The 15,194-nt window shown below is 42.3% G+C and overlaps 1 protein-coding gene across 11 annotated transcripts in view; it reads left to right on the forward strand.

Annotated features, from left to right (window-relative positions):
- The window catches only part of ptprdb (protein tyrosine phosphatase receptor type Db), a 150,521-nt gene that overhangs the window by 41,426 nt on the left and 93,901 nt on the right, over nucleotides 1-15,194 (forward strand). For all 11 annotated transcript variants that reach the window (XM_069167777.1, XM_069167778.1, XM_069167779.1 and 8 more), the window contains exons 4-5: nucleotides 3,157-3,232; nucleotides 4,480-4,524. The gene's annotated coding sequence lies outside the window, so the exon portion shown is untranslated. The remainder of the gene's footprint in view (nucleotides 1-3,156; nucleotides 3,233-4,479; nucleotides 4,525-15,194) is intronic.

Below are 15,194 nucleotides of genomic sequence, written 5' to 3' on the forward strand. Positions count from 1 at the left end.
GCGGATAAATATATGTTGGAGAAGGCCAGCCGAGGTGAAAGATTTAGACAAACTTATTTGGTTTCAACTCCCAAGTTTGCATTTGGTATATTAAACTGAGACATGAAGGCATCCTGGAACATTGTAATCTGACTCAACTCAAAGTGCAGGATGTACTTGTACTTATCCTACTTTAGGTTTTAAGAGGAGCTCGTTTTTTTTTAATGTAGTTTAGGATTAAAGTGAGACCTGAATTTGAAGAGTGTTTGTCTTATACGTCTCCTTATCTTACTGTATCATATGCAGGTTGTCTGTTGAGTGGAGGAACATGCACGTTGTAACTGTAGTTAAATAATTCTCATTTTACTTAAGGCCTTTTTCAATCTGAAGAGGTTCAGGAACATCAAATCACTTTAGAAGGCTTGCAGGCGTTTGTGCATGTATCATGTATCTTCTGAAAATGCATAATCATCCTTGTGGGGGCAGATTAGATGCCTATCACTTTGTGTAAATTTTGTATCTGGCGCACGCACACACACAAGTTGTAAAGAAGTTCAAGTTGTTTACGCAAAACTGTGTCATGCCGCTCTGAGAGTTCCTGTTGCCAACTTGACCTGCAACAACCTCCTTAACATTCCAGGCAAATTTTGATCAGTGCTGCATACACACTTTGAAAGAGTAAACATGTTTACAAACTTCAATTTGCTGCTGAAATATATTTCCCCAAGAAAATAACAGTAGTGGTGAGCATATGATCTTGAAACACTTTACAGTGAACTGCCACTGTAAAAAGACATGGTACATCTCGAGGAGGATTGTGTCTGGAGATGGAGTTTGTAGGTAATCATGTCAGTGTTATATGTGCCCTCTGGCACTACATTTAAAATAGGCTTAAGAGACGGACATATGATGCCCACTCGGCTGCCCTGCTTACCCACTTGCCTTGATGTTGAGTCCAGTTGACAGAAGCCTAAGAAGAGTGTTTCACACATGCTGAGTGAAGCCAAACCAAAGTAAGCCGAGTTCCACTGAGCTGCCCTGGTTAGGGTTAGACATCAAAAAATTATCTGGGCCATTGCTGTGCAGATCAGTGCAGAAATAGTTGGGATCATGGTGTGAAAAGGGTATGTGAAAGCACTTCAGTGACCTAAATAATATGCCGCTTTGCCCTGAATCATTTCCGCAACCAGCAGAAACCTTTAAGGTGATGTCCAGACGCAGCACCGAGAGATGAATTCCCTTCAAAATTACTATCAACATTTTGACTCTCACTGAATAGTCACTTCAGACATTAACATAAAAGGGCTTCAAAGGATGCTCTGAAGGGTTCCCATGGGAGTCCTCACAGAAATTCAAAGCAGCGAAAAAGGGTTTGCAGACAGACGTTCACCATGGGTGCCACTTTATCACACAAAAATCAGGGAGGAATCTACGGTAATGCTGTGTCCACCGATGCAGGATAAACATGACCTGTCGTCTTATATTGTGCAAGAGCTGTAAACAGAAATTGCTTACACCAACATGAGCTTTCCAAATGATCTAGTTTCCAGACTCTCTCTCCTGCTCAAAGCTGCTGAGGCTTTAATTACTTCTGCTGGGCCAGCACAGGTGAAGCACATTCTCACTAACAAGGTGGTTTCCAACCAGGGAGCATTGAAACCCAACAGGAAAACAATATGATGGAGCGGGAAGCTGGCGCCCACAATAGAGGGTAACCAATGCTTATAATAATCCCCCGCCCAAATGATTTCTCCAGCCATTGTCTGATCGTTACAGAAGAAACATTGTGCAAGTGCAGAGGAATCGAAGGAGGAATGTGTCATCAACTGAAAATAAAGTGTGAACCAGTTTTCACACCTAGTGCACATCCATTTGCCACGGTGCACATATATGCAAGATGGGGAAACACTGAAATCTATCACATCTTAGGCAGATCATCAGAGGCAAGCAAACACACGGATTCTTCAAATGGCTTTTGATTCCATTACGTAAGATGTTGTCACTATGACCTAAATGCATCTGGTGTTTACAGGTGAGAGAATGCACCAGTAATGGCATATGTCCCAGTTTTCATTTGCAATTAAATCACTCCCGATCTTTACATCATCGGATCCTGCAGTTTAATGTATGCTGCCATCATCGTCTCTGCCCTTGTTTAGTAAGTCGGTCAGCAGCACAAACACAGGAGCGGTGTAACAGCACAGACTAGTGGCGACTCTTTGTTATAGCACCTTTTGCCATTTGCCAAGGACAGATTCAATCTAACCATCTTAATATTGTCAATAATTAAAAAAGGAATCTCCCTTTTGTTATTTTTGCTCTGTGATATCATGTCTGTAACTGGTCACAGCCTGCAGCAACGTATGGCTGACTATAAATGAGAGCTTGCAACAAGAATTAGTACACCGTATATCATAACTACTCTGATTACTTAAAAAAATAAAAATAAGTTTGAAATATCTGATATCTATAGGACTGATGTCATACCAGAAATAACTGTGGAACTGCCTGTGATCCTCTGAGATCCATCTGGGTTTCAGTTCACCAGTGAAGTGATCGTTTGCTATGACTTGGTGTACTCGGCTGCGCTCCATAGATGGCAGAAGAATTCAGAATAAAGGCACTGGGTCACCACGGTCACAAAACATGGAAGAACATGGATGTGTCTCAATATGTGTGTCTCTTTTTGTGTATATTTCACATTCCTCTGTGCTTGTATTCACACGTGTCCTAATGCAACCCCTTTGATCTTTCATAGTGTGTACTAATCATACTGAGGTGCTCTATGCTTTTCTCATTCCGGCTCCTCGGCCCCTCTTCCTCCCGTACGGCTTGTAAGTAGCTGGCATGGAAGCCTTAAAAGCCTTAAAAGCCCCCAGTGTAGGAGTTCAGCCAGGGCTGTCCATTTGACCCAAACTGCTTTTGGAAGAGCTCAGCTGCAGTGGTTGAACTCAGGGTTCACATTGGATGCTTGGATCTGAATGCGATGACATAAGCACACACCCTAATGTGAGGGCAAATGCAAGAAGACACAAACAGGGGGAACTTAGTTGAAAGCCAGAGTTGGCTTTAAGAGCATTGAGTTCCGAAAGGCTAAGGCTCTGTTCCTAATCCCTTTCCTACTTTCCATCTTCCCCTTCCCACCCCCTTTGCTTTCTCTCTTCTTCTCTCTCGCAGGAGAATTCTGGGGAGATTTCTTACTCTTTCATTCCTCAAGGATGAAGCAGCACAGTGAGCCTGTGTACTGAAACAGGTAAGCAGTAATTATCATGGAGACCTTCACACACACATACACTTCCTCCCTCTACTATCCAGACCAGATGTCTATATAATTTATCTCGCTAAAAGGCTGCAGCAGGACCACTGAGAAAAACACAGGGAGGGACACCAAAAAGAAAGAGAAAAAGAGATGGCGATCTTTGTTGTGCTGAAGAAAGGGAAGAAAAAGCAGAGGGAGACTCATCCTGCAGGGACAGACAAAGTGAGTGAAGACACTGTCAACAGGAGGAAAGTTTAAGCAAACATCAGCTCCCCACAGGAGTGGCAAGTCTACTGCTGCCGCAGTGGACAGACTGCAGGAAAAACATGCAAAGAGACAGACTGGCAGACAGGACAAGACAGAGCAGCGATCCCCAGCTGTCTTTAAAATTCTGCCTCTGATACATTATTGAATATGCAGCTTTTCAACGCATCGCTGAGCTTTCCTCTCATGTTAGCGCTCAAGTTTGCATAGCGTCACCATTCTAAATATAAAGCATTCGCTCACCCCTTTTCAGTGTGTTAAAAGATGCAGAGGCTGCATGTAGGTTGTGTGTGTTGCTCTGAGTGCCACTTTCCTTTTCTAAAGGCTGGCTGGAGTTTGAGTTGAGTTTGTGTGTGACTCATTTTGGTAGCAAGCCTCTGCAAACTTCCAAAAACAAAAATAGATTTTGTGAAACTCTTTGAAAGTATTGTTAGATGATGCACAGAGTATACTGAGAAGACGGAGTGCTTCACTGGGAGTCGTATGTACTGAACGCTGAAAGAAGTGAGATGTTATCAAGGGGATTGATTTGTAATCAGACAGCATGTTAAACACTGCAGGGCTGAGACTAGCTGGCCGAGCAGTAACTTAGTTTGCACAACTCACTTACCCTTTTATTTTCTAGCCCCAGTTTTCCCAGTTTAATTGGTTAGATTTGGATGGACCTTCTGAGGACAGAGTCCTGAGACTTTGTGTATGTGGAGTACCAGGTCTAATCTACAGGTGGCAGCAGAGTGACATACCCAGCAGGAATGTATCTGTAGCAGACTTGATTTTCTTTTTTTTTTTTTTTATCAGCAAATGCCTTGTAGGCCTCCCCACATTTATCTCTCAGTCTCATCAGCTCAGGTTTTTTTTAGCAAATCATTCTTCCAGGCCAAGAAAAACCGTGCAAAAAACAATCGATCTATTTTTCTGCAGATAGATCAAGTGTGCAGACAGTTCAAGCTCACATGAAAAATCTTGTTCTATTTCAGCTCCCACTTTTCAACTTCATCTTCCAGGATGAACCATGAACAAAGGTAAGAAAGTTATCTTCAGTTTAGAGATGCTGTGTGTGTTTGCCAACATATGCCTGTGAGCTGCTTGGTGAGCCTCAACGTGTGCAGCTGTATTAATGTTTGAGTGTGTGTGTGTGTATCAGTTTTCTGACAGATGTTGCAATGACATAATTAGGCCTCTGGTTGCTGGTAGCGCTGTGTGAGGTTGCTATAGTGACAGTGGGTTGAATGTTGGGGAGGCCAGAGTGGAATATGAGGGAGACGAAGATGAGGAGAGGGGGCGGAATAGGAAATGAAGTGCCTGGTGCCTCTGGCCCGTTTGTGCGTGTGTGTGTGTGTGTGTGTGTGTGTGTGTGTGTGTGTGTGTGCGTGTGTGTGTGTAAGCATGTGTTTCAGTTCCAGGTTTTGTGTGTGAAAGTGGGTGTTTGTAAGATGTTTATGTCTGTTTGTTTGATTATCTCTACAAAGAGCGTAGCATTGAAGAGACACTTGTCGGTGTAATTGGGAATTTGATCAAGATAAGTCATTCAAATACAGTCAATCATGTGTACACACACACACACACACACACACACACACACTGTCTGCGTAGGAGCGACAGAGACAGGGATCCTGAGATGGCTAAAAAGTGGGCTGAGAGTAACCTGCTCTGCCTCACAGACCAGCACGATGAGTATCACTTATCACTTAAATTGCGGTGTCAATGGAGTTGTTGTGCAAACTGGTACAAGCAAAAGAAATGTCCTGTGACTTTGTGAGCACAGAAACTGTAAAACACTGTGGTTTGAGACACCATGCAGACTCAAGAATGAGGCTCAAGTTGAGGTTGCTGATTAATTCTGAACTGTGTTCAATGTGGCATGGGGGTCGGGAACAGTGCCTATGGACTGGCAGACCGGGGTGGTGGTTCCCATTTTCAAAAAAGGGGACCGGAGAGTGTGCTCCAACTGTCAGGGTATCACACTGCTCAGCCTCCCGGGCAAAGCTTATGCCAGAGTGCTGGAAAGGAGGCTCCAACCGTTTGTTGAACCTCAGATCCAAGAGGAGCAGTGCGGATTCCGTCCCAGTCGTGGAACAGTGGACCATCTCTTTACCCTCGCAAGACTACTGGAAGGGTCCTGGGAGTTTGCCCATCCAGTCTACATGTGTTTTGTGGACTTGGAGAAGGCTTTCGACCGGGTGCTCCGGGGTTTTTGTGGGGGGTGCTGCGGAAGTACGGGGTGCCGGACCAGTTGCAACGGACCATCCAGGCTCTGTACAACTGGTTGGGGGAACTGTGTTCGTATTCTCTGCAATAAGTCAGACTCGTTTCCGGTGGGTGTTGGCCTCCGCCAGGGCTGTCCTTTGTCACCAATCTTGTTTGTGACTTTCATGGACAGGATATCTAGGTGCAGCCGGGGGGAGGAGAACGTCGGGTTCGGGGGTCTCCGGATCGCATCTCTTCTGTTTGCTGATGATGTGGTCCTGTTGGCTTCTTCGGACCGTGACCTCCAGCATTCACTGGGGCGGTTTGCAGCCGAGTGTGAAGCGGCGGGGATGAGGGTTAGCACTTCCAAAACTGAGACCATGGTTCTGTGCCGGAAACCGGTGGATTGCTCCCTCCAGGTGGGGACGGAGTGCCTGCCTTAAGCGAAGGAGTTTAAGTATCTCGGGGTCTTGTTCACGAATGAGGGGAGGATGGAGCGGGAGATCGACAGGCGGATCGGTGCGGCTGCAGCAGTACAACAGGCGCTGCACCGGACCGTTTTGGTGAAAAGGGAGCTGAGTCGGAAGGCAAAGCTTTCAGTTTACCGGTCGATCTACGTTCCGACCCTTACCTAAGGTTACGAGCTCTGGGTCGTGACCAAAACAATGAGGTCGCAGCTACAAGCGGCCGAAATGAGTTCCCTAGTAAATGAGTAGTAAATGAGAAGTAAATGAGTTGGCCGGGCTCTGCCTTAGAGATCGGGTAAGGAGCTCGGACATCAGGAGGGAACTCGGAGTTGAGGTGCTACTCCTTCGCATCGAAAGGAGTCAGCTGAGGTGGTTCGGGCATCTGATCAGGATCCTCCTGGGCGCCTCCCTCTGAAGGTTTTGCGGGCACGCCCAACTGGCAGGAGACCCCGGGGAAGACCCAGGACACGCTGGAGGGATTATATCTCCCGGCTGGCCTAGGAACTCCTCGGGATCCCCCGGGATGAGCTGGAAAATGTTGCAGGGGAGAGGTAAGTCTGGGTCAGCTTGCTTGGCCTGCTACCACCATGACTTGACCCCGGATAAGAGGAAGATGACAGATGGATGTGTTCTAAGAAAGTGTTTATCAGTGTGAGGGTCAAGACCCGCACATGGCCTTGCAAGATAAATCTGAGGAGCCTGAGATTATTCACAGGATAAGAGAAAAAACTTATTTGTTTATTATTTGGGGCAGGTTTTTACCTTTTGTTTTTCTTTCATGAAGGATCAAACAACATTACATCTACAGGTCTCTAAAATGTATTTGCACTAGAAATACATAGAAGAGAAAACTCTTTGTTGAACTGCATGCAACTCAGACATGACTTGCAGCTTTGATTTAAACGTGTAATATGTAATATTTCTGCACTAAAATGTCTAAAAGCAACTAAACCTCAGTGTAGAGGCCAACGGCAATGGCTGATTTGATTTCCAAGGTGTGGAACTGCACTTTCAATTTACTGAGCCTCGCCTGCAAAATGGAAAACTGTATTCCATTTGTTCCATGTACCATTATCACTAAAAGAGGGAAGAATAACTAAACATAAGACACACAGAGAAAGAGAGAGCAGGACAGAGGGAGAAAGAAAAGCCATCACTAACGGCTAATTTAAAGCTAGATTTCCAACGTTAAGTGGTGGTCATTTAACAGTAAAGACAACAGCTCTCATGATCCAAGCTGCCTCATGACATCATGCATGCTTTATTTTGAAAAAAATAAATGAAACAAATTTTTCATCACTTTTGATGTCTATTGTCTTGGGAAGACAACAAATGGAAATACATTAATATATACATTATATATTGTTTTTTCTTCTTTGTTTTCAACAAAAATGACAACCTTGCTAAACACAAAAAACATGTTAATCAATAAACCACCTGAGCGACACAGTTTTACAGTATCTGTGTATACTGTGTATAACACATATATTTGTTATATCTACATTGTGTCTTTCTATCCTTGAGCTCACACAGGTCACGGCGCTTCCTCTTGTTGTCACTCTTTACAACCTAGAATGATAAATCACTCATTCAGACATACTTTCAAAGGCCAAGGTAGGAGAGAAACACACACGTGTAGACATGTGTGTGTGTGAATTCTCCTGATTCCTCTTCACAATGGCAGCAGAGGTCCATTCAATATTAAGTTTTTTATCTGGATTTAAGGTTTTACAAAAGCCTTTCCTAGCTTCTAGCTATTACACAGCTTCCCTCTCATCCCATCTGGATTTAGTACCATCCAGATAACCAACATGCTGATGTCCAATATTTTGTACAATATTAGAAAATGCCAGTATAGGGTTCTACTCATGCAGCTGTTGCCAGTCACCAGCTAGTCTAAAAACCTGTCCAAAGATTCGCCCATCATTGTGTGCAGTGTTATCATGAGCGCCACATATTTGCCTTTTTCTTTCGACTGCAGGACACCAGGGACTTATTGACCATGAATCCAAATTTAGATTAATTGACAGCTAATTCCTGATTTTGGGAATAGATAAGAAATAGCAACTAATGAATTATAGGATTTTATGAGCGCGTGTGTGTGTTACTGCAAGCAGCGTGTGCGGGGGGGACATTCTGCAAATCTATTACTTTTTTATGATCTGTTTTTACCATGTTTACCTGCTCTTACCTACAATTTCTACTCATTTATTACCATTGGGTCCAGTGGACCCAAACAACATATACAGTATATAATATTAAAGTGTAGTGGAAACCACGGGATACACTGTGAACAGCACACAAGGTTCTTAAATCTTCACATCTATAAACCTTTTGATGTGGAACTCAGATTTTATGTCGGGGAGCTCGAGGCAAGGGATTGCTGTGTCAGTGGTCCACTGTGACAGGCAGAATTTTTATAATGAAATTTACAGATTTAACAACTAAGAGCTCTTTTGTCACCATGTTACCACTGTTGTTTGTATATTACTCCTATAGAAACATATAGAAGATATTTGTTTTGTGCACAGCAGCTGTTGTACATTTCATAGACATTCTACCGTCTGCGATTGGTATTTACTTGTTTGAGAGGTCATATGTTTTTATAGTAAAACCTGAGGAAATTTTTAAGGAAAGTTTTTTTTCCTGTTTTTAAAAAAACTCTGATTCGTGTTTGTTCTTGAGCTCCGTTCATTGTATGCTTTTGGTTTGATTGGCGTGTTTTTTGACTTGTCCTTATCACTTGTGTTTATGTGTGTCTCACTGGGTTATACAAGTGGGATTTTTTTTTTCTTGGCAAATTCAATTAAAGAAAAAACTGAATCAAACAAAAAGAAATGCAAATATTAAATGTTAATGCAAATATAGAAAACTAGGAGACAGGATTATGAAAGAAATATGTGACAGGGTGTATTCAAATTTTAATATTTTAATCACTGAGGTGAAAAACAACCCGTCAGAACTCTGAGTGAGTTGATGAGCTCCCAGTAGGGCCACCTTAAGTGAACCAATCTCATTTTACGCAACATATTAAAGTAAGTCTTTGGCTCTGTTGTCGACACAAAGCCATCCATCCTTGTGCTTGTCTCCTGTATCTCCAGAGCGTGCAGTCTGATGTGTATAATAGTCATTGTGAAAGATATAATATACTGTACCATCCAGGGCTGGCTTCACACAGGGATTACACCTAGATGAGTCTTCAATGGAGAATTTAGTCTCGGATAGCCGAGCTTAATCCACGGCTGTGGAAGCAGACCACAGTACTGTAGAGCTATGGCCAGATATGACAAAGAACAGAGCAGCCAGATTAGTTCATACTAGGAAGAGGGCTGAGCTTGAAGCTGCCTGACAGAGCGTCTCTTGACAGCACCTCCCAAATCTCTCCACTCTCTCTAATGCAGTCTGAGGGAAACATTGTTCCCCTCTCTGTCTTTTTGACTGTTTCTTTCTTTCTGGCACTCTGTCCCTGTCTCTCTGTGTGAGGTGAGCGTGAATCAGAGAAGGAAAGATTGTGTGTGTGTCTTATCGCTTCATTAGCCTGTAGATTTCTGGGTCAGTCGTAGCCTTGTTCCCACTGTCTCCAATGCTGTAATTACCCTCACGTGAGTCAATCTCATAATTAGGATGGCCCAAGCAGGACTCAGCCATATTCACACACACACCTCGTGCACGCTCATACATGTGACACACATGCACACCCGTCATTAGTGGAGAGCTTAACATGCATTACAGTACTAATGGGATTATCATTGCTGAGGGTTCCACTCATCAACCTCTTACTCCTCTCTCTATTCATCGAGTACTATTCTTAAACACTCAAAGGAACCAGTCCTTTCTCCGTGATCTACATATTTCTTTCTTTCTTTCTTTCTTTCTTTCTTTCTTTCTTTCTTTCTTTCCTACTTGCATGCCTTGATGTCTATTTTCACTAAAATGTTAAATATTCTTGATTGACATGACTTTGCGTAAGGACAGTTTAATTCAAGTCAAACTCCATAGGGCGCCATTGACTTTTTTCCCCATCATTCCCTGCCTTTTCCTACTGTCGATTTACACCGTAGACCTTAAATGCCTTTATAAACACAAAGGAGTATCTTTCTACTACTATATAATTATTAGTTATTTCCAACTTCTTTTTTTTTTTTTTTTTTTACAATCTTTCATCTCAGTTCTTACTTTAGCCTGTTTTGTTTTTATGTGTGATGTTTGTTTTATTTAAATAGTTTTAAAGACATGAAGTAAAAAAACTGGAAATAAAAGAGAAAAAAGAATGAAATTTGGAATGGCACCCTTTTAATCATCTTTTGACCACTTGTGTTATCTTGCAACCTCTTGTAGACTCCCAACACCAAGTTTGGAACCACAGTTTCCAATCAAGAAAAATGCTGACAACCAAGAAAAAACAGCTAGTCAACCACCCTTAAGGAGATCAATGAAAAAACGTCCTCACATTTTAGTAAGGAAATGACAAAGAAAAGATGAAGATGAGGAAAGTAATCTTCATTGTTTGTTGTGATGCTCCTCTGTCTTTTAGTTGCACTGACGTATTCAAATCTCTTCATTTCAGCCACTCTCGGCCCCATCTCTCCTCATCATCACTGCACACATTTCATCAGCTCATTTAAGAGTAATATTACCCATAACCATTCAATTTTCACTGTGTTTATTCTGTTGACTGAAATGGTAATGGAGATATTGACTGCAGAGTGATTGTGTCCATGCCATTGTGCTGAGTGGTTCAATGGAGTGGATGACTGGAGGGCTATCTATTTATGGTATTATATATTGTGTGGAAGGCATGGGAAACAGAGCCCCACTGAAAGCCATAAGCTTAAATACCATGCCTCACATGCACAAACACAAAAAGATGACACACACACATGAAAAAGCACACAGAGAGATACACACACAGGCAGTGGATTAGGATGGGGATTATGGAAGCATAGCTGTAAAACAGGCAGAGACAGATCAGTGTCATACTTCATAAACACACACACACACACACACACACACACACACACTCACTGGATGTTTATTAAGAGTGTACAGTAAGATGGCTTAATTTCAAAGCAGATGGTGTGATGACTTAGGTTCATATGTCATGATCGAGTGCTCTTCAGGTTTAAATAGGAAGAAAGTTCAATGAAGTAGCAAAAAAGCTTTAGCGATCAGTTATTGAACTAGAACTAGCATGAACTGAAAGATACAGAGATTTTACGTCATAAAGCATTAATAATGTTTGTAAGTTTAAATTTCCTACTGAATGACCTACACAAATAATGAGATGTAAAATTGAGAGCTAGAAATGTTTTGTGTTATATCCCAGCCCAGTTGTTTTGTCAAAGCCATTGGCGTCAGACAGATACACACAAGGTGCCCGTTGACACCATCACTGCCCGGGTTGAAGAAGGGCAGTCATGTGACTGACAAATGCTGAGTTAGGGTAATAGGAAGCAACTATTATGTTGTTGTGGGGAAGAAACTTGTTAGCTTTCAATTAGCGGGCATGTTGTCATGTTGGAGAACACCACAGTTTCATCGTGCCACAGTTGAGTTTGGTGGCACTGAATGTTTTACCTCAGACACCTCAGAAGTCTGACCCTGGGGGACATATTTTTCCATCCACAAGCCCGTGAATGTTTAAGAAAACCTACCGGGTTGCGCACCTGACCATATGCACCTTGTTTGGTTTTGGACAGTGATGTTCAGGAACACGTATGTCACTCAAAACACCTCCCCAGACTCATTGCTTCATTGCTTCCTGAAGCATTTCAAGGGTTTCTGTTGACGTTTTTTTTTTTTTGTTTGACACAAAACTTGATGTGCGCCCGCTCATCATGTCCACAGAGAAATCTGGACCACAGCTCAGGAAACCATTTGTGTCACTCAGGTGATGATTTTGATCAAGAGACGAAACTTAATAGATATTACTCAGCGAGGTTACAGCTTCTCTGTGCACGTCACAGTATATTTCATCCTGTTGCACATTTGCGTGCAACAGGAGCAGACATACAGTCAAACCAAAGTATTCATCTTTGTGTATCTCTCGTAAGCAAACGAGCAGAATACCAATCGTGGGAATGGATCGTTTTCTAATCACCATCTTGAAAACTGAATTTGCTGCAGTCACTGTTCCCACTTCATTAGCGAAAAAATAAATAAAAGAATAATGTTTTAACATACTCTTGTCATAGGATCTTTCTGCTCTCGATTAGATTCATAATGTTAGAGGACTTTCTAACTAACCTTAACCATGTTGTATGTTGTGTGGTTAACATAATATGAAAGAATGACAGGTAACAGTTCACCTCTCTACTACTCACCTCGTTAGTTTCAGAAAACTACCCAATCATTGAAGCCCATGCACTGTTGTATATGGGAAATCTAAGTCATATGGGCCCTATGCTGTGTGTTAATGGAAGTCAATTGCGTAATGATACAGTCATCTTAGATATTGTCGTCTGAAAATCTGTTCACACCGCTCATACCTTAGTCACACACATGATGGACCATTAGTCATATGCTGATTGAGTCCCTCAATCTGTGACCATCTACACTTTGACCCTGCTGCATCAGGCATGTCTTGGTCACCAGACATCTGTCATCAGCATGCAGCTCAGTGGAGGTCTGTGGCTCCCTGTGATTCCATCTTCTCTACATCTGTCAAATATAATAATCAATCTCTTCTTTGCTTCCTTTTATACTCACTCTGCATATTTCTGCTTGGCCTCCTCAAACTGTCCCCTCTTACCCTTCACTCCTCCTTCCTTACCTCCTCCTCCACACTTTTCCTCTCTTCTTTCAGTTTGCTGAAATATATAACTAGCAATTTGCCAATCTCTCCCACTATGACACACACAGACACACGCAGAGTTATCCAGACCGCAAGAGCTGCTGTGGTGTATAATGACAGATAATTGGCTATTGTGGGTTTGCCCTCGGCAGCAGGAACCAATCACAGTGACAGCCACTTCTCCATGACCCGTATGTGTGTGTGTGCGTGAGCATGTGTACTCATGCAAGCAAGTATCTGTGTCTGTGAAGCACTGATAGTATTTTATTTTGCTGTCTGCTTTTGTTGCTCTCTGTATATAAGTAATTACTCGGTAAGTGTGTGCAGCATGTTCCTGAAAGCTCTTTATAGTTTATTGTCATTGTTGCATTTATGTAAACATAAATAAGCCATTCAACTGTATTTGCAAATGTGTGTGTGTGTACACTATTATAATATCCAATGTGTCCATCTATGCAGTGCACAGATGCTCCTCCATCAGTGCCGTATACGCAGGTATAACCTTTTCATTTATACAATTTGTCATTTGTTGTTTACGCCTCTCGTTTTACGTTCTCTGGGTTTTTACATTTAAGGTGAGAATCTGCAGCTCTTCATAGTCACGCCTTGCTCACAGCCTGTAATATTGTGATCATTTGTCACTCATTTTGAGTCAGCGTCAATGGGTAATGGCCGGTCTGCGCACCATTTCTATGGAACCCTTTGACTTCAACTGCCTCCAATGTCAGAATAATGATTCTCTTTTTTTTGAAAATAATAGTCCTTATGTGTTTCACGCTGGAATCAATATTAGCCACATGAACAGCACCTTTAAAAAAGCTGCCATGGCGGTGCTCGATGAGGATGTTTCACTCTTTTTCATTCTTTATCCCTCATTCATTCTTCACTCCTGTATTTGGTCTCTCTCTGCCACTTCCTCTTCTCTCGCTGCTTTTTCCTTTTTTCTTTCTCTCTCTCTGTTTGCACCGATTCTCATTTCCGCTCTTTCAGTAGTAGGGAGTGCTCATCCAAGCCATGCACACAGACTAAATGAGATTCTGTGTGCGTGTGTGCGTGTGATGTGCGCGTGTAAGTGCTGTAAATATGATCTTTTCTGTATTGCTAATACATGCTACCATCAAAATATGAGCATTTTTGTGCGTGTGTGGAGGAGGGGTTGTGTACTTCATCATACCAGCCAGCTCAATATTCCCAAATGCAATTTCCTCGATGCGAAGAGAGCAGGCTGGGTGTTCATCATTCTTCTTAGTGTTTAATAAAAGCTTCTTTAGGTCTGCTAAGCTGCTCGCACTCTTGTTCTTCTTATTTTCTGTCACTCTCTCATTTTCACTCTTTCTGACCGGGCTCACACGGACACACATGCGAGCACACACGCTCTGCAGAGTCATACCTACCTGCCTTTTGTGAAACCCAGCAGATTTGTCTCCTGTGCATGATTAAAGTGCATATCACAGCAGGTTCCCTGAGTGTGTCGGAGTGTAATGCTGCTCAACATTCTGAGCCTATAAGATATAATTCAGCCCAGCCGAGTTCATCTGTGTATTGTGTTTAAAAATCAATTCTAGTCATGGAGATTTTAACAGGTATATATGAATAAAAACAGATGTCAGCACTGGCTCCGGTAAATTCATCGATTCGCGTTCTAAAAGCTCCAATTTACCTTTTTTTAACAGCTAAGCCAGGGAAGGATTGACATTGTCAGAGCTAAATCAATGTTGTAAAAAAGTAAAAAAAAAAAAAAAAAGCCTTATTCAGTTCACCTGAATAGCATAGAAATCATAAAAGGAGGGGTAGGACTGGAGAGAATTGGAACACTAAATAATTGTTTATATGACTTCAAAAAAGAATATAGTTTTCATACAGTTACAATACACCAGTCAGCAGCCTTTCCCCTGACATCCCTCTGACTGTTCACGCCCTTCTTGTTGGATGTATTACTGTCTCTCTCTATGAAATTATGGTTGTAATTGTCCAGGTGCTACTAGGGAAGGTGCCATCTCTAATACCAGCTAAGCCTCTAATAGTTAGCAGCCCACTGCAGCCTCTAATGGCGCTCTGGAAAACAAATGACTGAAGAACTGGCAAATGCCACATTGGTGCGTAAAGGAAGGAAGGGATAATGATATGGAGTGTGTTCGTGTGTGTAACACGTGTCTACTGTATGTGTGTGCTGTCAAATACTGTATGTGTGAATTCACATTTGTACAGCGTTATTTTTATAAGAGAAAAGAAAATGTCTATTATT

The sequence above is a fragment of the Embiotoca jacksoni genome, unplaced genomic scaffold (genome assembly GCF_022577435.1).
Source record: "Embiotoca jacksoni isolate LCO1_2020_lvr unplaced genomic scaffold, fEmbJac1.0.p SCAF_4, whole genome shotgun sequence".
Classification (NCBI taxonomy): domain Eukaryota; kingdom Metazoa; phylum Chordata; class Actinopteri; family Embiotocidae; genus Embiotoca; species Embiotoca jacksoni.